Source organism: Chiloscyllium punctatum, chromosome 23, assembly GCF_047496795.1.
Source record: "Chiloscyllium punctatum isolate Juve2018m chromosome 23, sChiPun1.3, whole genome shotgun sequence".
In the NCBI taxonomy this organism is placed as follows: Eukaryota; Metazoa; Chordata; class Chondrichthyes; order Orectolobiformes; family Hemiscylliidae; genus Chiloscyllium; species Chiloscyllium punctatum.
In genome coordinates, this window is record NC_092761.1 from 37,271,750 (window position 1) to 37,294,315 (window position 22,566).

A 22,566-nucleotide genomic window follows, 5' to 3' on the forward strand; every position below is an offset into this window, starting at 1 on the left:
GATGAAGCAGTGACGCTGCTCCAGCTCCTTTATTTTCTATAATACAGGATGAAGCAGAGACGCTGCTCCAACTCCTTTATTTTCTATAATACAGAAGGAAGCAGTGACGCTGCTCCAGGTCCTTTATTTTTTATAATACAGAAGGAACCAGTGACTCTGCTCCAGCTCCTTTATTTTCTATAATGCAGGAGGAAGCAGTGATGCTGCTCCAGCTCCTTTGTTTTCTATAATACCGGAGGAAGCAGTGACGCTGCTCCAGCTCCTTTATTTTCCTAAAATCAGGAGGAAGCAGTGACGCTGCTCCAGCTCCTTTATTTTCTATAATACGGGGGGAAGCAGAGACCCTGCTCCAGCTCCTTTATTTTCTATAATACAGGTGGAAGCAGTGACGCTGCTCCAGCTCCTTTATTTTCCTAAAATCAGGAGGAAGCAGTGACGCTGCTCCAGCTCCTTTATTTTCTATAATACAGGAGGAAGCAGTGACGCTGCTCCAACTCCTTTATTTTCTATAATACGAGGGGAAGCAGAGACGCTGCTCCAGCTCCTTTATTTTCTATAATACAGGAGGAAGCAGTGACGCTGCTCCAACTCCTTTATTTTCTGTAATACAAGAGGAAGCAGAGACGCTGCTCCATCTCCTTTATTTTCTATAATACAGGAGGAAGCAGTGACGCTGCTTCAGCTCCTTTATTTTCTATAATACAGGATGAAGCGGTGACGCTGCTCCGGCTCCTTTATTTTCTATAATACAGGAGGAAGCAGTGACACTGCTCCAGCTACTTTATTTTCTATAATACAAGAGGAAGCAGAGACGCTGTTCAAGCACTTTTATTTTGTATAATACAGGAGGATGCAGTGACGCTGCTCCGGCTCCTTTATTTTCTATAATACCGGATGAGGCAGAGACACTGCTCCAGCTCCTTTATTTTCTACATTACAGGAGGAAGCAGTGACGCTGCTCCAGCTCCTTTAATTTCGAGAATACAGGAGGAAGCAGTGACGCTTCTGCAGCTCCTTTATTTTCTATAATACAGGAGGAAGCAGTGACACTGCTCCAGCTCCTTTATTTTCTATAATACAAGAGGAAGCAGAGACGCTGCTCCATCTCCTTTATTTTCTATAATACAGGAGGAAGCAGAAACACTGCTCCAGCTGCTTTTTTTTGTATAATGCAGGAGGAAGCAGTGACGCTGCTCCAGCTCCTTCATTTTTTATAATACAGGTGAGAGCCGTGACGCTGCTCCAGTTCCTTTATTTTCTATAATACAGGAGGAAGCAGTGACGCTGCTCCAAATATTTTCTATAATACAGGAGGAAGCAGTGACGCTGCTCCAGCTCCTTTATTTTCTATAAACTGGAGGAAGCCGTGACGCTGCTCCAGCTCCTTTATTTTCTATAATACAGGAGGAAGCAGTGACGCTGCTCCAGCTCCTTTATTTTCTATAAACTGGAGGAGGCCGTGACGCTGCTCCAGCTCCTTTATTTTCTATAATACAGGAGGAAGCAGTGACGCTGCTCCAGCTCCTTTATTTTCGATAGTACAAGAGGAAACAGAGACGCTGTTCCAGCTCCGTTATTTTCTATAATGAAGGAGGAAGCAGTGACTCTGCGCCAGCTCCTTTATTTTGCGTTATACAGGAGAAAGCAGTGACGCTGCTCCAGCTTCTTTATTTTCGATAGTACAAGAGGAAACAGAGACGCTGTTCCAGCTCCGTTATTTTCTATAATGAAGGAGGAAGCAGTGACTCTGCGCCAGCTCCTTTATTTTGCATTATACAGGAGAAAGCAGTGACGCTGCTCCAGCTCCTTGATTTTCTATAATACAGGAGGAAGCGGTGACGCTGCTTCAGCTCCTCTATTTTCTATAATACAGGAGGAAGCAGTGACGCTGTTCCAGCTCCTCTATTTTCTATAATACAGGAGGAAGACGTGACGCTGCTCCAGCTCCTTTAATTTATATAATACAGGAGGAAGCGGTGACGATGCTCCAGCTCCTTTATTTTCTATAATACTGGAGGAAGCAGAGATGCTGCTCCGGCTCCTTTATTTTCTATAATACAGGAGGAAGCTGTGACGCTGCTCCTGCTCCTGTATTTTCTATAATACCGGAGGAAGCAGTGACGCTGCTCCAGGTCGTTAATTTTCTATAATACCGGAGGAAGCAGTGACGCTGCTCCAGGTCGTTTATTTTCTATAATACAATAGGAAGCGGTGACGCTGCTCCATCTCCTTTATTTTCTATAATACAGGAGGAAGCAGTGACGCTTCGCCAGCTCCTTTAATTTCTATAATACAGGAGGAAGCAGTGACGCTGCTCCAGATCCTTTATTTTCTATAATACAGGTGGAAGCAGAGACGCTGCTCCAGCTCCTTTATTGTCTATCATACAGGAGGAAGCAGTTACACTGCTCCAGCTCCTTTATTTTCTATTATACAGGAGGAAGCAGTGACGCTGCTCCAGCTCCTTTATTTTCTATAATACAGGAGGAAGCAGAGAGGCTGCTCCAGCTCCTTAATTTTTTATAGTACAAGAGGAAGCTGTGATGCTGCTCCACCTCCTTTATTTTCTATAATACAGGGGGAAGCAGTGACGCTGCTCCAGCTCCTTTATTTTAGATAATACAGGAGGAAGCAGTGACTCTGCTCCAGCTCCTTTATTGTCTATCATACAGGAGGAAGCAGTTACACTGCTCCAGCTCCTTTATTTTCTATAATACAGGAGGAAGCAGAGACGCTGCTCCAGCTCCTTTATTTTCTATCATACAGGAGGAAGCAGTTACACTGCTCCAGCTCCTTTATTTTCTATAATACAGGAGGTAGCAGAGACGCTGCTCCAGCTCCTTTATTGTCTACCATACAGGAGGAAGCAGTTACACTGCTCCAGCTCCTTTATTTTCTATAATACAGGAGGAAGCAGAGAAGCTGCTCCAGCTCCTTTATTGTCTATCTTACAGGAGGAAGCAGTTACACTGCTCCAGCTCCTTTATTTTCTATAATACAGGAGGAAGCAGAGACGCTGCTCCAGCTCCTTAATTTTCTATAGTACAAGAGGAAGCCGTTACGCTGCTCCAGCTCCTTTATTTTCTATAATACAGGAGGAAGCAGTGACGGTGCTCCAGCTCCTTTATTTTCTATAATAAAGGAGGAAGCGGTGACGCTGCTCCAGCTCCTTTATTTTCTATAATATAGAAGGAAGCAGTGACGCTGCTCCAGGTCCTTTATTTTTTATAATACAGAAGGAACCAGTGACTCTGCTCCAGCTCCTTTATTTTCTATAATGCAGGAGGAAGCAGTGATGCTGCTCCAGCTCCTTTGTTTTCTATTACACAGGAGGAAGCAGTGACGATGCTCCAGCTCCTTTATTTTCCGAAAATCAGGAGGAAGCAGTGACGCTGCTCCAGCACCTTTATTTTCTATAAAACGGGGGGAAGCAGAGACGCTGCTCCAGCTCCTTTATTTTCTATAATACAGGTGGAAGCAGTGACGCTGCTCCAGCTCCTTTATTTTCCTAAAATCAGGAGGAAGCAGTGACGCTGCTCCAGCTCCTTTATTTTCTATAATACAGGAGGAAGCAGTGACGCTGCTCCAGCTCCTTTATTTTCTATAATACGAGGGGAAGCTGTGACGCTTCTCCAGCTCCTTTATTTTCTATAATACAGGAGGAAGCAGTGACGCTGCTCCAGCTCGTTTATTTTCTATAGTCCAAAAGGAAGCAGAGACCCTGCTCCAACTGCTTTATTTTCTATAATGCAGGAGGAAGCAGTGACGCTGCCCCAGCTCCTTTATTTTCTAACCTAAGGTAGGAAGCAGTGACGCTGCTCCAGCTCCTTTATTTTCTATAATACAGGAGGAAGCAGTGACGCTGCTCCAGCTCCTTTATTTTCTATAATACAGGAGGAAGCAGTGACGCTGCTCCAGCTCCTTTATTTTCTATAATACGGGACGAAGCAGAGACGCTGCTCTAGCTCCTTTATTTTCTATAATACAGGAGGAAGCAGTGACGCTGCTCCAGCTCCTTTATTTTCGATAATACAGGAGGAAGCAGTCACACTGCTCCAGCTCCTTTATTTTCTATAATACAGAAGGAAGCAGAGACGCTGCTCCAGCTCCTTAATTTTCTATAGTACAAGAGGAAACAGTGACGCTGCTCCAGCTCCTTTATTTTCTATAATACAGGAGGAAGCAGTGACGATGCTACAGCTCCTTTATTGTCTATCATACAGGAGGAAGCAGTTACACTGCTCCAGCTCCTTTATTTTCTATAATACAGGAGGAAGCAGAGACGCTGCTCCAGCTCCTTTATTGTCTATCATACAGGAGGAAGCAGTTACACTGCTCCAGCTCCTTTATTTTCTATAATACAGGAGGAAGCAGTTACACTGCTCCAGCTCCTTTATTTTCTATAATACAGGAGGAAGCAGAGACGCTGCTCCAGCTCCTTAATTTTCTATAGGACAAGAGGAAGCCGTTACGCTGCTCCCGGTCCTTTATTTTCTATAATACAGGAGGAAGCAGTGACGCTGCTCCAGCTCCTTTATTTTCTATAATACTGGATGAAGTAGTGACGCTGCTCCAGCTCCTTTATTTTCTATAATTCTGGAGGAAGCAGAGACGCTGCTCCAGCTCCTTAATTTTCTATAGTACAAGAGGAAGCAGTGACGCTGCTCCAGCTCCTTTATTTTCTATAATACAGGAGGAAGCGGTGACGCTGCTCCAGCTCCTTTATTTTCTATAATACAGGAGGAAGCAGAGACGCTGCTCCGGCTCCTTTATTTTCTGTAACACAGGATGAAGCAGTGACGCTGCTCCAGCTCCTTTATTTTCTACAATACAGGAGGAAGCCGTGACGCTGCTCCAGCTTCTTTATTTTCTATAATACATGAGGAAGCAGAGACGCTGCTCCAGCTCCTTTATTTTCTATAATACAGGAGGAAGCAGTGACGCTGCTCCAGCTCCTCTATTTTCTATATCACAGGAGGAAGCATTAACGCTGCTCCTGCTCCTTTATTTTCTATATTACAGGAGGAAGCAGAGACGCTGCTCCAGCTCCTTTATTTTCTATAATACAGGATGAAGCTTTGACGCTTCTCCAGCTCCTTTATTTTCTATCGTACAGGAGGAAGCGGTGACGCTGCTCCAGCTGCTTTATTTTCTATAGTACAAGAGGAAGCAGAGACACTGTTCCAGCTCCTTTAATTTCTATAGTGCAAGAGGAAGCAGTGACGCTGCTCCAGCTCGTTTATTTTCGATAATACAGGAGGAAGCAGTGACACTGCTCCAGCTCCTTTATTTTCTATAATACAAGAGGAAGCAGAGACGCTGCTCCATCTCCTTTATTTTCTATAATACAGGATGAAGCGGTGACGCTGCTCCGGCTCCTTTATTTTCTATAATACAGGAGGAAGCAGTGACACTGCTCCAGCTACTTTATTTTCTATAATACAAGAGGAAGCAGAGACGCTGTTCAAGCACTTTTATTTTGTATAATACAGGAGGATGCAGTGACGCTGCTCCGGCTCCTTTATTTTCTATAATACCGGATGAGGCAGAGACACTGCTCCAGCTCCTTTATTTTCTACATTACAGGAGGAAGCAGTGACGCTGCTCCAGCTCCTTTAATTTCTAGAATACAGGAGGAAGTAGAGACACTGCTCCAGCTCCTTTATTTTCTATAATACAGGAGGAAGCAGTGACCCTGCTCCAGCTCCTTTATTTTCTATAATACAGGAGGAAGCAGTGACGCTGCTGCAGCTCCTTTATTTTCTATAATACAGGCGGAAGCAGAGACGCTGCTCCAGCTCCTTAATTTTCTATAATACAGGAGGAAGCAGAAACACTGCTCCAGCTGCTTTTTTTTCTATAATACAGGAGGAAGCAGTGACGCTGCTCCAGCTCCGTTATTTTCTATAATACAGGAGGAAGCGGTGACGCTGCTCGAGCTCCTTTGTTTTCTATAATACAGGAGGAAGCAGAGACGCTGCGCCAGCTACTTTATTTTCTATAATACAGGAGGAAGTAGAGACGCTGGTCCAGCTCCTTTATTTTCTACAATACAGGAGGAAGCAGTGACTCTGCTCCAGCTCCGATATTTTCTGTAATACAGGAGGAAGCAGTGACGCTGCTCCAGCTCCTTTGTTTTCGATAATACAGGAGGAAGCTGTGACGTTGCTCCTGTTCCTGTATTTTCTATAATACCGGAGGAAGCAGTGACGCTGCTCCAGCTCGTTTATTTTCTATAATACAGGAGGAAGCAGTGACACTGCTCCAGCTCCTTTATTTTCTGTAATACAAGAGGAAGCAGAGACGCTGCTCCATCTCCTTTATTTTCTATAATACAGGAGGAAGCAGTGACGCTGCTTCAGCTCCTTTATTTTCTATAATACAGGATGAAGCGCTGACGCTGCTCCGGCTCCTTTATTTTCTATAATACAGGAGGAAGCAGTGACACTGCTCCAGCTACTTTATTTTCTATAATACAAGAGGAAGCAGAGACGCTGTTCAAGCACTTTTATTTTGTATAATACAGGAGGATGCAGTGACGCTGCTCCGGCTCCTTTATTTTCTATAATACCGGATGAGGCAGAGACACTGCTCCAGCTCCTTTATTTTCTACATTACAGGAGGAAGCAGTGACGCTGCTCCAGCTCCTTTAATTTCGAGAATACAGGAGGAAGCAGTGACGCTTCTGCAGCTCCTTTATTTTCTATAATACAGGAGGAAGCAGTGACACTGCTCCAGCTCCTTTATTTTCTATAATACAAGAGGAAGCAGAGACGCTGCTCCATCTCCTTTATTTTCTATAATACAGGAGGAAGCAGAAACACTGCTCCAGCTGCTTTTTTTTGTATAATACAGGAGGAAGCAGTGACGCTGCTCCAGCTCCTTCATTTTTTATAATACAGGTGAGAGCCGTGACGCTGCTCCAGTTCCTTTATTTTCTATAATACAGGAGGAAGCAGTGACGCTGCTCCAAATATTTTCTATAATACAGGAGGAAGCAGTGACGCTGCTCCAGCTCCTTTATTTTCTCGAAACTGGAGGAAGCCGTGACGCTGCTCCAGCTCCTTTATTTTCTATAATACAGGAGGAAGCAGTGACGCTGCTCCAGCTCCTTTATTTTCTATAAACTGGAGGAGGCCGTGACGCTGCTCCAGCTCCTTTATTTTCTATAATACAGGAGGAAGCAGTGACGCTGCTCCAGCTCCTTTATTTTCGATAGTACAAGAGGAAACAGAGACGCTGTTCCAGCTCCGTTATTTTCTATAATGAAGGAGGAAGCAGTGACTCTGCGCCAGCTCCTTTATTTTGCGTTATACAGGAGAAAGCAGTGACGCTGCTCCAGCTTCTTTATTTTCGATAGTACAAGAGGAAACAGAGACGCTGTTCCAGCTCCGTTATTTTCTATAATGAAGGAGGAAGCAGTGACTCTGCGCCAGCTCCTTTATTTTGCATTATACAGGAGAAAGCAGTGACGCTGCTCCAGCTCCTTGATTTTCTATAATACAGGAGGAAGCGGTGACGCTGCTCCAGCTCCTCTATTTTCTATAATACAGGAGGAAGCAGTGACGCTGTTCCAGCTCCTCTATTTTCTATAATACAGGAGGAAGACGTGACGCTGCTCCAGCTCCTTTAATTTATATAATACAGGAGGAAGCGGTGACGATGCTCCAGCTCCTTTATTTTCTATAATACTGGAGGAAGCAGAGATGCTGCTCCGGCTCCTTTATTTTCTATAATACAGGAGGAAGCAAAGACGCTGCTCCAGCTCCTTTATTTTCTATAATACAGGAGGAAGCAGAGACGCTGCTCCAACTCCCTTATTTTCTATCATACAGGAGGAAGCAAAGACGCTGCTCCGGCTCCTTTATTTTCTATAATACAGGAGGAAGCAGTGACGCTGCTCCAGCTCCTTCATTTTTTATAATACAGGTGAGAGCCGTGACGCTGCTCCAGTTCCTTTATTTTCTATAATACAGGAGGAAACAGTGACGCTGCTCCACATCCTTTATTTTCAATAATACAGGAGGAAGCAGTGACGCTGCTCGAAATATTTTCTATAATACAGGAGGAAGCAGTGACGCTGCTCCAGCTCCTTTATTTTCTATAAACTGGAGGAAGCCGTGACGCTGCTCCAGCTCCTTTATTTTCTATAATACAGGAGGAAGCAGTGACGCTGCTCCAGCTGCTTTATTTTCTATAATACAGGAGAAAGCAGTGACGCTGCTCCAGCTTCTTTATTTTCGATAGTACAAGAGGAAACAGAGACGCTGTTCCAGCTCCGTTATTTTCTATAATGAAGGAGGAAGCAGTGACTCTGCTCCAGCTCCTTTATTTTCTATAATACAGGAGGAAGCGGTGACGCTGCTCCAGCTCCTATATTTTCTATAATACAGGACGAAGCAGAGACGCTGCTCCAGCTCCTTCATTTTCTATAATACAGGAGGAAGCAGTGACACTACTCCAGTTCCTTTATTTTCTATAATTCAGGAGGAAGCAGTGACGCTGCTCCGGCTCCTTTATTTTCTATAATACAGGAGGAAGAGGTGACGCTGCTCCAGCTCCTTTAATTTATATAATACAGGAGGAAGCGGTGACACTGCTCCAGCTCCTTTATTTTCTATAATACTGGAGGAAGCAGAGATGCTGCTCCGGCTCCTTTATTTTCTATAATACAGGAGGAACCAAAGACGCTGCTCCAGCTCCTTTATTTTCTATAATACAGGATGAAGCAGTGACGCTGTTCCAGCTCCTTTATTTTCTATAATACAGGATGAAGCAGAGACGCTGCTCCAACTCCTTTATTTTCTATAATACAGGAGGAAGCAAAGACGCTGCTCCGGCTCCTTTATTTTCTATAATACAGAAGGAAGCAGTGACGCTGCTCCAGGTCCTTTATTTTCTATAATACAGAAGGAAGCAGTGACGCTGCTCCAGCTTCTTTATTTTCTATAATACAGAAGGAACCAGTGACTCTGCTCCAGCTCCTTTATTTTCTATAATGAAGGAGGAAGCAGTGATGCTGCTCCAGCTCCTTTGTTTTCTATAATACCGGAGGAAGCAGTGACGCTGCTCCAGCTCCTTTATTTTGCATAATACAGGAGGAAGCAGTGACGCTGCTCCAGCTCCGTTATTTTCTATAATACAGGAGGAAGCAGTGACGCTGCTCCAGCTCCGTTATTTTCTATAATACAGAAGGAAGCAGTGACGCTGCTCCTGCTCCTTTATTTTCTATAATACAGGAGGAAGTAGAGACGCTGGTCCAGCTCCTTTATTTTCTACAATACAGGAGGAAGCAGTGACTCTGCTCCAGCTCCTTTATTTTCTGTAATACAGGAGGAAGCAGTGACGCTGCTCCAGCTCCTTTGTTTTCGATAATACAGGAGGAAGCTGTGACGCTGCTCCTGCTCCTGTATTTTCTATAATACCGGAGGAAGCAGTGACGCTGCTCCAGGTCGTTAATTTTCTATAATACCGGAGGAAGCAGTGACGCTGCTCCAGGTCGTTTATTTTCTATAATACAATAGGAAGCGGTGACGCTGCTCCATCTCCTTTATTTTCTATAATACAGGAGGAAGCAGAGATGCTGCTCCGGCTCCTTGATTTTCTATAGTACAGGAGGAAGCAGAAACACTGCTCCAGCTGCTTTTTTTTGTATAATGCAGGAGGAAGCAGTGACGCTGCTCCAGCTCCTTCATTTTTTATAATACAGGTGAGAGCCGTGACGCTGCTCCAGTTCCTTTATTTTCTATAATACAGGAGGAAGCAGTGACGCTGCTCCAAATATTTTCTATAATACAGGAGGAAGCAGTGACGCTGCTCCAGCTCCTTTATTTTCTATAAACTGGAGGAAGCCGTGACGCTGCTCCAGCTCCTTTATTTTCTATAATACAGGAGGAAGCAGTGACGCTGCTCCAGCTCCTTTATTTTCTATAAACTGGAGGAGGCCGTGACGCTGCTCCAGCTCCTTTATTTTCTATAATACAGGAGGAAGCAGTGACGCTGCTCCAGCTCCTTTATTTTCGATAGTACAAGAGGAAACAGAGACGCTGTTCCAGCTCCGTTATTTTCTATAATGAAGGAGGAAGCAGTGACTCTGCGCCAGCTCCTTTATTTTGCGTTATACAGGAGAAAGCAGTGACGCTGCTCCAGCTTCTTTATTTTCGATAGTACAAGAGGAAACAGAGACGCTGTTCCAGCTCCGTTATTTTCTATAATGAAGGAGGAAGCAGTGACTCTGCGCCAGCTCCTTTATTTTGCATTATACAGGAGAAAGCAGTGACGCTGCTCCAGCTCCTTGATTTTCTATAATACAGGAGGAAGCGGTGACGCTGCTCCAGCTCCTCTATTTTCTATAATACAGGAGGAAGCAGTGACGCTGTTCCAGCTCCTCTATTTTCTATAATACAGGAGGAAGACGTGACGCTGCTCCAGCTCCTTTAATTTATATAATACAGGAGGAAGCGGTGACGATGCTCCAGCTCCTTTATTTTCTATAATACTGGAGGAAGCAGAGATGCTGCTCCGGCTCCTTTATTTTCTATAATACAGGAGGAAGCAAAGACGCTGCTCCAGCTCCTTTATTTTCTATAATACAGGAGGAAGCAGAGACGCTGCTCCAACTCCCTTATTTTCTATCATACAGGAGGAAGCAAAGACGCTGCTCCGGCTCCTTTATTTTCTATAATACAGGAGGAAGCAGTGACGCTGCTCCAGCTCCTTCATTTTTTATAATACAGGTGAGAGCCGTGACGCTGCTCCAGTTCCTTTATTTTCTATAATACAGGAGGAAACAGTGACGCTGCTCCACATCCTTTATTTTCAATAATACAGGAGGAAGCAGTGACGCTGCTCGAAATATTTTCTATAATACAGGAGGAAGCAGTGACGCTGCTCCAGCTCCTTTATTTTCTATAAACTGGAGGAAGCCGTGACGCTGCTCCAGCTCCTTTATTTTCTATAATACAGGAGGAAGCAGTGACGCTGCTCCAGCTGCTTTATTTTCTATAATACAGGAGAAAGCAGTGACGCTGCTCCAGCTTCTTTATTTTCGATAGTACAAGAGGAAACAGAGACGCTGTTCCAGCTCCGTTATTTTCTATAATGAAGGAGGAAGCAGTGACTCTGCTCCAGCTCCTTTATTTTCTATAATACAGGAGGAAGCGGTGACGCTGCTCCAGCTCCTATATTTTCTATAATACAGGACGAAGCAGAGACGCTGCTCCAGCTCCTTCATTTTCTATAATACAGGAGGAAGCAGTGACACTACTCCAGTTCCTTTATTTTCTATAATTCAGGAGGAAGCAGTGACGCTGCTCCGGCTCCTTTATTTTCTATAATACAGGAGGAAGAGGTGACGCTGCTCCAGCTCCTTTAATTTATATAATACAGGAGGAAGCGGTGACGCTGCTCCAGCTCCTTTATTTTCTATAATACTGGAGGAAGCAGAGATGCTGCTCCGGCTCCTTTATTTTCTATAATACAGGAGGAACCAAAGACGCTGCTCCAGCTCCTTTATTTTCTATAATACAGGAGGAAGCAGAGACGCTGCTCCAACTCCCTTATTTTCTATCATACAGGAGGAAGCAAAGACGGTGCTCCGGCTCCTTTATTTTCTATAATACTGGAGGAAGCAGAGAGGCTGCTCCGGCTCCTTTATTTTCTATAATACAGGATGAAGCAGTGACGCTGTTCCAGCTCCTTTATTTTCTATAATACAGGATGAAGCAGAGACGCTGCTCCAACTCCTTTATTTTCTATAATACAGGAGGAAGCAAAGACGCTGCTCCGGCTCCTTTATTTTCTATAATACAGAAGGAAGCAGTGACGCTGCTCCAGGTCCTTTATTTTCTATAATACAGAAGGAAGCAGTGACGCTGCTCCAGCTTCTTTATTTTCTATAATACAGAAGGAACCAGTGACTCTGCTCCAGCTCCTTTATTTTCTATAATGAAGGAGGAAGCAGTGATGCTGCTCCAGCTCCTTTGTTTTCTATAATACCGGAGGAAGCAGTGACGCTGCTCCAGCTCCTTTATTTTGCATAATACAGGAGGAAGCAGTGACGCTGCTCCAGCTCCGTTATTTTCTATAATACAGGAGGAAGCAGTGACGCTGCTCCAGCTCCGTTATTTTCTATAATACAGAAGGAAGCAGTGACGCTGCTCCTGCTCCTTTATTTTCTATAATACAGGAGGAAGTAGAGACGCTGGTCCAGCTCCTTTATTTTCTACAATACAGGAGGAAGCAGTGACTCTGCTCCAGCTCCTTTATTTTCTGTAATACAGGAGGAAGCAGTGACGCTGCTCCAGCTCCTTTGTTTTCGATAATACAGGGGGAAGCTGTGACGCTGCTCCTGCTCCTGTATTTTCTATAATACCGGAGGAAGCAGTGACGCTGCTCCAGGTCGTTAATTTTCTATAATACCGGAGGAAGCAGTGACGCTGCTCCAGGTCGTTTATTTTCTATAATACAATAGGAAGCGGTGACGCTGCTCCATCTCCTTTATTTTCTATAATACAGGAGGAAGCAGAGATGCTGCTCCGGCTCCTTGATTTTCTATAGTACAGGATGAAGCAGTGACGCTGCTCCAGCTCCTTTATTTTCTATAATACAGGAGGAAGTAGAGACGCTGCTCCAGCTCCTTTATTTTCTATAATACAGAAGGAAGCAGTGACGCTGCTCCAGCTCCTTTATTTTCAATAATACTGGAGGAAGTAGAGACGCTGGTCCAGCTCCTTTATTTTCTACAATACAGGAGGAAGTAGTGATTCTGCTCCAGCTCCTTTATTTTCTGTAATACAGGAGGAAGCAGTGACGCTGCTCCAGCTCCTTTATTTTCTATAATACAGGAGGAAGCTGTGACGCTGCTCCTGTTCCTGTATTTTCTATAATACCGGAGGAAGCAGTGACGCTGCTCCAGGTCGTTTATTTTCTATAATACCGGAGGAAGCAGTGACGCTGCTCCAGGTCGTTTATTTTCTATAATACCGGAGGAAGCAGTGACGCTGCTCCAGGTCGTTTATTTTCTATAATACAAGAGGAAGCAGTGACGCTGCTCCACCTCCTTTATTTTCTCTTTTCCAGGAGGAAGCAGTGACGCTGCTCCAGCTCCTTTATTTTCTATAATACAGGAGGAAGCAGTGACGCTGCTCCAGCTCCTTTATTTTCTATAATACGGGGGGAACCAGAGACGCTGCTGCAGCTCCTTGATTTTCTATAATACAGGAGGAAGCAGAGACACTGCTCCAGCTCCTTTATTTTCTATAATACGGGGGGAACCAGAGACGCTGCTGCAGCTCCTTGATTTTCTATAATACAGGAGGAAGCAGTGACGCTGCTCCAGCTCCTTTATTTTCTATAATACGGGGGGAACCAGAGACGCTGCTGCAGCTCCTTGATTTTCTATAATACAGGAGGAAGCAGTGACGCTGCTCCAGCTCCTTTATTTCCTTTAATACAGGAGGAAGCAGTGACGCTGCTCCAGCTCCTTTATTTTCTATAATACGAGGGGAAGCAGAGACGCTGCTCCAGCTCCTTTATTTTCTATAGAACAATAGGAAGCAGAGACGCTGTTCCAGCTCCTTTATTTTCGACAATGTAGGGGGAAGCAGAGACACTGCTCCAGCTCCTTTATTTTCTATAATACAGGAGGAAGCAGAGACACTGCTCTAGCTCCTTTATTTTCTGTAATACAGGAGGAAGCAGAGACACTGCTCCAGCTCCTTTATTTTCTATAATACAGGAGGAAGCAGAGACACTGCTCTAGCTCCATTATTTTCTATAATACAGGAGGAAGCAGTGACGCTGCTCCAACTCCTTTATTCTCTATAATACAGGAGGAAGCAGTGACACTGCTCCCGCTCCTTTATTTTCTCTTTTCCAGGAGGAAGCAGTGACGCTGCTCCACCTCCTTTATTTTCTATAATACTGGAGGAAGCAGAGATGCTGCTCTGGCTCCTTTATTTTCTATAATACAGGAGGAACCGGTGACGCTGCTCCAGCTCCTTTATTTTCGATAATACTGGAGGAAGCAGAGATGCTGCTCTGGCTCCTTTATTTTCTATAATACAGGATGAAGCAGTGACGCTGAGCCAGCTCCTTTACTTTGTATAATACAAGAGGAAGCAGAGACGCTGCTCCAGCTCCTTTATTTTCTATAGAACAATAGGAAGCAGAGACGCTGTTCCAGCTCCTTTATTTTCGACAATGTAGGGGGAAGCAGAGACACTGCTCCAGCTCCTTTATTTTCTATAATACAGGAGGAAGCAGAGACACTGCTCTAGCTCCTTTATTTTCTGTAATACAGGAGGAAGCAGAGACACTGCTCCAGCTCCTTTATTTTCTATAATACAGGAGGAAGCAGAGACACTTCTCTAGCTCCATTATTTTCTATAATACAGGAGGAAGCAGTGACGCTGCTCCAACTCCTTTATTCTCTATAATACAGGAGGAAGCAGTGACACTGCTCCCGCTCCTTTATTTTCTCTTTTCCAGGAGGAAGCAGTGACGCTGCTCCACCTCCTTTATTTTCTATAATACTGGAGGAAGCAGAGATGCTGCTCTGGCTCCTTTATTTTCTATAATACAGGAGGAAGCGGTGACGCTGCTCCAGCTCCTTTATTTTCGATAATACTGGAGGAAGCAGAGATGCTGCTCTGGCTCCTTTATTTTCTATAATACAGGATGAAGCAGTGACGCTGAGCCAGCTCCTTTACTTTGTATAATACAAGAGGAAGCAGAGACGCTGCTCCAACTCCTTTATTTTCTATAATACAGAAGGAAGCAGTGACTCTGCTCCAGCTCCTTTATTTTCTATAATACAGGAGGAAGCTGTGACGCTGCTCCTGCTCCTGTATTTTCTATAATTCTGGAGGAAGCAGAGATGCTGCTCCAGCTCCTTTATTTTCTATAATACAGGATGAAGCAGTGACGCTGCTCCAGCTCCTTTATTTTCTATAATACAGGATGAAGCAGAGACGCTGCTCCAACTCCTTTATTTTCTATAATACAGAAGGAAGCAGTGACGCTGCTCCAGGTCCTTTATTTTTTATAATACAGAAGGAACCAGTGACTCTGCTCCAGCTCCTTTATTTTCTATAATGCAGGAGGAAGCAGTGATGCTGCTCCAGCTCCTTTGTTTTCTATAATACCGGAGGAAGCAGTGACGCTGCTCCAGCTCCTCTATTTTCCTAAAATCAGGAGGAAGCAGTGACGCTGCTCCAGCTCCTCTATTTTCTATAATACGGGGGGAAGCAGAGACCCTGCTCCAGCTCCTTTATTTTCTATAATACAGGTGGAAGCAGTGACGCTGCTCCAGCTCCTTTATTTTCCTAAAATCAGGAGGAAGCAGTGACGCTGCTCCAGCTCCTTTATTTTCTATAATACAGGAGGAAGCAGTGACGCTGCTCCAACTCCTTTATTTTCTATAATACGAGGGGAAGCAGAGACGCTGCTCCAGCTCCTTTATTTTCTACAGAACAAGAGGAAGCAGAGACGCTGTTCCAGCTCCTTTATTTTCTATAATACAGGAGGAAGCAGTGATGCTGCTCCAGCTCCTTTATTTTCTATAATACAGGAGGAAGCAGTGACGCTGCTCCAGCTCCTTTATTTTCTATAATACAGGAGGAAGCAGTGACGCTTCGCCAGCTCCTTTAATTTCTATAATACAGGAGGAAGCAGTGACGCTGCTCCAGATCCTTTATTTTCTATAATACAGGTGGAAGCAGAGACGCTGCTCCAGCTCCTTTATTGTCTATCATACAGGAGGAAGCAGTTACACTGCTCCAGCTCCTTTATTTTCTATTATACAGGAGGAAGCAGTGACGCTGCTCCAGCTCCTTTATTTTCTATAATACAGGAGGAAGCAGAGAGGCTGCTCCAGCTCCTTAATTTTTTATAGTACAAGAGGAAGCTGTGATGCTGCTCCACCTCCTTTATTTTCTATAATACAGGGGGAAGCAGTGACGCTGCTCCAGCTCCTTTATTTTAGATAATACAGGAGGAAGCAGTGACTCTGCTCCAGCTCCTTTATTGTCTATCATACAGGAGGAAGCAGTTACACTGCTCCAGCTCCTTTATTTTCTATAATACAGGAGGAAGCAGAGACGCTGCTCCAGCTCCTTTATTTTCTATCATACAGGAGGAAGCAGTTACACTGCTCCAGCTCCTTTATTTTCTATAATACAGGAGGTAGCAGAGACGCTGCTCCAGCTCCTTTATTGTCTACCATACAGGAGGAAGCAGTTACACTGCTCCAGCTCCTTTATTTTCTATAATACAGGAGGAAGCAGAGAAGCTGCTCCAGCTCCTTTATTGTCTATCTTACAGGAGGAAGCAGTTACACTGCTCCAGCTCCTTTATTTTCTATAATACAGGAGGAAGCAGAGACGCTGCTCCAGCTCCTTAATTTTCTATAGTACAAGAGGAAGCCGTTACGCTGCTCCAGCTCCTTTATTTTCTATAATACAGGAGGAAGCAGTGACGGTGCTCCAGCTCCTTTATTTTCTATAATAAAGGAGGAAGCGGTGACGCTGCTCCAGCTCCTTTATTTTCTATAATATAGAAGGAAGCAGTGACGCTGCTCCAGGTCCTTTATTTTTTATAATACAGAAGGAACCAGTGACTCTGCTCCAGCTCCTTTATTTTCTATAATGCAGGAGGAAGCAGTGATGCTGCTCCAGCTCCTTTGTTTTCTATTATACAGGAGGAAGCAGTGACGATGCTCCAGCTCCTTTATTTTCCGAAAATCAGGAGGAAGCAGTGACGCTGCTCCAGCACCTTTATTTTCTATAATACGGGGGGAAGCAGAGACGCTGCTCCAGCTCCTTTATTTTCTATAATACAGGTGGAAGCAGTGACGCTGCTCCAGCTCCTTTATTTTCCTAAAATCAGGAGGAAGCAGTGACGCTGCTCCAGCTCCTTTATTTTCTATAATACAGGAGGAAGCAGTGACGCTGCTCCAGCTCCTTTATTTTCTATAATACGAGGGGAAGCTGTGACGCTTCTCCAGCTCCTTTATTTTCTATAATACAGGAGGAAGCAGTGACGCTGCTCCAGCTCGTTTATTTTCTATAGTCCAAAAGGAAGCAGAGACCCTGCTCCAACTGCTTTATTTTCTATAATGCAGGAGGAAGCAGTGACGCTGCCCCAGCTCCTTTATTTTCTAACCTACGGTAGGAAGCAGTGACGCTGCTCCAGCTCCTTTATTTTCTATAATACAGGAGGAAGCAGTGACGCTGCTCCAGCTCCTTTATTTTCTATAATACAGGAGGAAGCAGTGACGCTGCTCCAGCTCCTTTATTTTCTATAATACGGGACGAAGCAGAGACGCTGCTCTAGCTCCTTTATTTTCTATAATACAGGAGGAAGCAGTGACGCTGCTCCAGCTCCTTTATTTTCGATAATACAGGAGGAAGCAGTCACACTGCTCCAGCTCCTTTATTTTCTATAATACAGAAGGAAGCAGAGACGCTGCTCCAGCTCCTTAATTTTCTATAGTACAAGAGGAAACAGTGACGCTGCTCCAGCTCCTTTATTTTCTATAATACAGGAGGAAGCAGTGACGATGCTACAGCTCCTTTATTGTCTATCATACAGGAGGAAGCAGTTACACTGCTCCAGCTCCTTTATTTTCTATAATACAGGAGGAAGCAGAGACGCTGCTCCAGCTCCTTTATTGTCTATCATACAGGAGGAAGCAGTTACACTGCTCCAGCTCCTTTATTTTCTATAATACAGGAGGAAGCAGTTACACTGCTCCAGCTCCTTTATTTTCTATAATACAGGAGGAAGCAGAGACGCTGCTCCAGCTCCTTAATTTTCTATAGTACAAGAGGAAGCCGTTACGCTGCTCCCGGTCCTTTATTTTCTATAATACAGGAGGAAGCAGTGACGCTGCTCCAGCTCCTTTATTTTCTATAATACTGGATGAAGTAGTGACGCTGCTCCAGCTCCTTTATTTTCTATAATTCTGGAGGAAGCAGAGACGCTGCTCCAGCTCCTTAATTTTCTATAGTACAAGAGGAAGCAGTGACGCTGCTCCAGCTCCTTTATTTTCTATAATACAGGAGGAAGCGGTGACGCTGCTCCAGCTCCTTTATTTTCTATAATACAGGAGGAAGCAGAGACGCTGCTCCGGCTCCTTTATTTTCTGTAACACAGGATGAAGCAGTGACGCTGCTCCAGCTCCTTTATTTTCTACAATACAGGAGGAAGCCGTGACGCTGCTCCAGCTTCTTTATTTTCTATAATACATGAGGAAGCAGAGACGCTGCTCCAGCTCCTTTATTTTCTATAATACAGGAGGAAGCAGTGACGCTGCTCCAGCTCCTCTATTTTCTATATCACAGGAGGAAGCATTAACGCTGCTCCTGCTCCTTTATTTTCTATATTACAGGAGGAAGCAGAGACGCTGCTCCAGCTCCTTTATTTTCTATAATACAGGATGAAGCTTTGACGCTTCTCCAGCTCCTTTATTTTCTATCGTACAGGAGGAAGCGGTGACGCTGCTCCAGCTGCTTTATTTTCTATAGTACAAGAGGAAGCAGAGACACTGTTCCAGCTCCTTTAATTTCTATAGTGCAAGAGGAAGCAGTGACGCTGCTCCAGCTCGTTTATTTTCGATAATACAGGAGGAAGCAGTGACACTGCTCCAGCTCCTTTATTTTCTATAATACAAGAGGAAGCAGAGACGCTGCTCCATCTCCTTTATTTTCTATAATACAGGATGAAGCGGTGACGCTGCTCCGGCTCCTTTATTTTCTATAATACAGGAGGAAGCAGTGACACTGCTCCAGCTACTTTATTTTCTATAATACAAGAGGAAGCAGAGACGCTGTTCAAGCACTTTTATTTTGTATAATACAGGAGGATGCAGTGACGCTGCTCCGGCTCCTTTATTTTCTATAATACCGGATGAGGCAGAGACACTGCTCCAGCTCCTTTATTTTCTACATTACAGGAGGAAGCAGTGACGCTGCTCCAGCTCCTTTATTTTCTATAATACAGGAGGAAGCAGAGAGGCTGCTCCAGCTCCTTAATTTTTTATAGTACAAGAGGAAGCTGTGATGCTGCTCCACCTCCTTTATTTTCTATAATACAGGGGGAAGCAGTGACGCTGCTCCAGCTCCTTTATTTTAGATAATACAGGAGGAAGCAGTGACTCTGCTCCAGCTCCTTTATTGTCTATCATACAGGAGGAAGCAGTTACACTGCTCCAGCTCCTTTATTTTCTATAATACAGGAGGAAGCAGAGACGCTGCTCCAGCTCCTTTATTTTCTATCATACAGGAGGAAGCAGTTACACTGCTCCAGCTCCTTTATTTTCTATAATACAGGAGGTAGCAGAGACGCTGCTCCAGCTCCTTTATTGTCTACCATACAGGAGGAAGCAGTTACACTGCTCCAGCTCCTTTATTTTCTATAATACAGGAGGAAGCAGAGAAGCTGCTCCAGCTCCTTTATTGTCTATCTTACAGGAGGAAGCAGTTACACTGCTCCAGCTCCTTTATTTTCTATAATACAGGAGGAAGCAGAGACGCTGCTCCAGCTCCTTAATTTTCTATAGTACAAGAGGAAGCCGTTACGCTGCTCCAGCTCCTTTATTTTCTATAATACAGGAGGAAGCAGTGACGGTGCTCCAGCTCCTTTATTTTCTATAATAAAGGAGGAAGCGGTGACGCTGCTCCAGCTCCTTTATTTTCTATAATATAGAAGGAAGCAGTGACGCTGCTCCAGGTCCTTTATTTTTTATAATACAGAAGGAACCAGTGACTCTGCTCCAGCTCCTTTATTTTCTATAATGCAGGAGGAAGCAGTGATGCTGCTCCAGCTCCTTTGTTTTCTATTATACAGGAGGAAGCAGTGACGATGCTCCAGCTCCTTTATTTTCCGAAAATCAGGAGGAAGCAGTGACGCTGCTCCAGCACCTTTATTTTCTATAATACGGGGGGAAGCAGAGACGCTGCTCCAGCTCCTTTATTTTCTATAATACAGGTGGAAGCAGTGACGCTGCTCCAGCTCCTTTATTTTCCTAAAATCAGGAGGAAGCAGTGACGCTGCTCCAGCTCCTTTATTTTCTATAATACAGGAGGAAGCAGTGACGCTGCTCCAGCTCCTTTATTTTCTATAATACGAGGGGAAGCTGTGACGCTTCTCCAGCTCCTTTATTTTCTATAATACAGGAGGAAGCAGTGACGCTGCTCCAGCTCGTTTATTTTCTATAGTCCAAAAGGAAGCAGAGACCCTGCTCCAACTGCTTTATTTTCTATAATGCAGGAGGAAGCAGTGACGCTGCCCCAGCTCCTTTATTTTCTAACCTACGGTAGGAAGCAGTGACGCTGCTCCAGCTCCTTTATTTTCTATAATACAGGAGGAAGCAGTGACGCTGCTCCAGCTCCTTTATTTTCTATAATACAGGAGGAAGCAGTGACGCTGCTCCAGCTCCTTTATTTTCTATAATACGGGACGAAGCAGAGACGCTGCTCTAGCTCCTTTATTTTCTATAATACAGGAGGAAGCAGTGACGCTGCTCCAGCTCCTTTATTTTCGATAATACAGGAGGAAGCAGTCACACTGCTCCAGCTCCTTTATTTTCTATAATACAGAAGGAAGCAGAGACGCTGCTCCAGCTCCTTAATTTTCTATAGTACAAGAGGAAACAGTGACGCTGCTCCAGCTCCTTTATTTTCTATAATACAGGAGGAAGCAGTGACGATGCTACAGCTCCTTTATTGTCTATCATACAGGAGGAAGCAGTTACACTGCTCCAGCTCCTTTATTTTCTATAATACAGGAGGAAGCAGAGACGCTGCTCCAGCTCCTTTATTGTCTATCATACAGGAGGAAGCAGTTACACTGCTCCAGCTCCTTTATTTTCCATAATACAGGAGGAAGCAGTTACACTGCTCCAGCTCCTTTATTTTCTATAATACAGGAGGAAGCAGAGACGCTGCTCCAGCTCCTTAATTTTCTATAGTACAAGAGGAAGCCGTTACGCTGCTCCCGGTCCTTTATTTTCTATAATACAGGAGGAAGCAGTGACGCTGCTCCAGCTCCTTTATTTTCTATAATACTGGATGAAGTAGTGACGCTGCTCCAGCTCCTTTATTTTCTATAATTCTGGAGGAAGCAGAGACGCTGCTCCAGCTCCTTAATTTTCTATAGTACAAGAGGAAGCAGTGACGCTGCTCCAGCTCCTTTATTTTCTATAATACAGGAGGAAGCGGTGACGCTGCTCCAGCTCCTTTATTTTCTATAATACAGGAGGAAGCAGAGACGCTGCTCCGGCTCCTTTATTTTCTGTAACACAGGATGAAGCAGTGACGCTGCTCCAGCTCCTTTATTTTCTACAATACAGGAGGAAGCCGTGACGCTGCTCCAGCTTCTTTATTTTCTATAATACATGAGGAAGCAGAGACGCTGCTCCAGCTCCTTTATTTTCTATAATACAGGAGGAAGCAGTGACGCTGCTCCTGCTCCTTTATTTTCTATATTACAGGAGGAAGCAGAGACGCTGCTGCAGCTCCTTTATTTTCTATAATACAGGATGAAGCTTTGACGCTTCTCCAGCTCCTTTATTTTCTATCGTACAGGAGGAAGCGGTGACGCTGCTCCAGCTGCTTTATTTTCTATAGTACAAGAGGAAGCAGAGACACTGTTCCAGCTCCTTTAATTTCTATAGTGCAAGAGGAAGCAGTGACGCTGCTCCAGCTCGTTTATTTTCGATAATACAGGAGGAAGCAGTGACACTGCTCCAGCTCCTTTATTTTCTATAATACAAGAGGAAGCAGAGACGCTGCTCCATCTCCTTTATTTTCTATAATACAGGATGAAGCGGTGACGCTGCTCCGGCTCCTTTATTTTCTATAATACAGGAGGAAGCAGTGACACTGCTCCAGCTACTTTATTTTCTATAATACAAGAGGAAGCAGAGACGCTGTTCAAGCACTTTTATTTTGTATAATACAGGAGGATGCAGTGACGCTGCTCCGGCTCCTTTATTTTCTATAATACCGGATGAGGCAGAGACACTGCTCCAGCTCCTTTATTTTCTACATTACAGGAGGAAGCAGTGACGCTGCTCCAGCTCCTTTAATTTCTAGAATACAGGAGGAAGTAGAGACACTGCTCCAGCTCCTTTATTTTCTATAATACAGGAGGAAGCAGTGACCCTGCTCCAGCTCCTTTATTTTCTATAATACAGGAGGAAGCAGTGACGCTGCTGCAGCTCCTTTATTTTCTATAATACAGGCGGAAGCAGAGACGCTGCTCCAGCTCCTTAATTTTCTATAATACAGGAGGAAGCAGAAACACTGCTCCAGCTGCTTTTTTTTGTATAATACAGGAGGAAGCTGTGACGCTTCTCCAGCTCCTTTATTTTCTATCGTACAGGAGGAAGCGGTGACGCTGCTCCAGCTCCTTTATTTTCTATAGTACAAGAGGAAGCAGTGACGCTGCTCCAGCTCGTTTATTTTCTATAGTCCAAAAGGAAGCAGAGACCCTGCTCCAACTGCTTTATTTTCTATAATGCAGGAGGAAGCAGTGACGCTGCCCCAGCTCCTTTATTTTCTA